We start from the raw sequence: 334 nt of genomic DNA, 5'->3' as shown, positions 1-334 counted from the left end.
GCGCCATTGGTTTGGGATTACTCACCGCTGACTGGACGAGACATCTGTCAATCAACGTATACAGGGAAGAACCAGCCGAAGAACAGCAGAGTCGTGGTAGAAAGTTCGGAGATGGTATTAAAGTAGCTCAGTTTAAATGTATTGCATGAATTGCCCTTACTATGGAATAAAAAAATACGGAGTGTCTATTTACATTTAGTTAAAAGTGGCTGTAAAACATCAGCTCGAGTGGTGCAGATGGATAAGTGCGTGTTATCGGCTTTTTGATGCGATCGACCCGGGTTCGATCCCGCCTTTTGCCAAACTTTTTTTTTCTCCCTTTTCAAATCTCATA

At 42.5% G+C, this 334-nt stretch overlaps 1 pseudogene; it reads right to left on the bottom strand.

Annotated features, from left to right (window-relative positions):
* LOC107676585 (neuromedin-K receptor-like) overlaps positions 1–334 on the bottom strand; it is a 6,433-nt pseudogene that overhangs the window by 1,733 nt on the left and 4,366 nt on the right.

This window comes from Sinocyclocheilus anshuiensis, unplaced genomic scaffold (assembly GCF_001515605.1).
Source record: "Sinocyclocheilus anshuiensis isolate Anshui unplaced genomic scaffold, SAMN03320099.WGS_v1.1 scaffold204, whole genome shotgun sequence".
NCBI classification, from domain to species: Eukaryota; Metazoa; Chordata; class Actinopteri; order Cypriniformes; family Cyprinidae; genus Sinocyclocheilus; species Sinocyclocheilus anshuiensis.
This window is presented reverse-complemented; position numbering and strand designations above follow the sequence as displayed.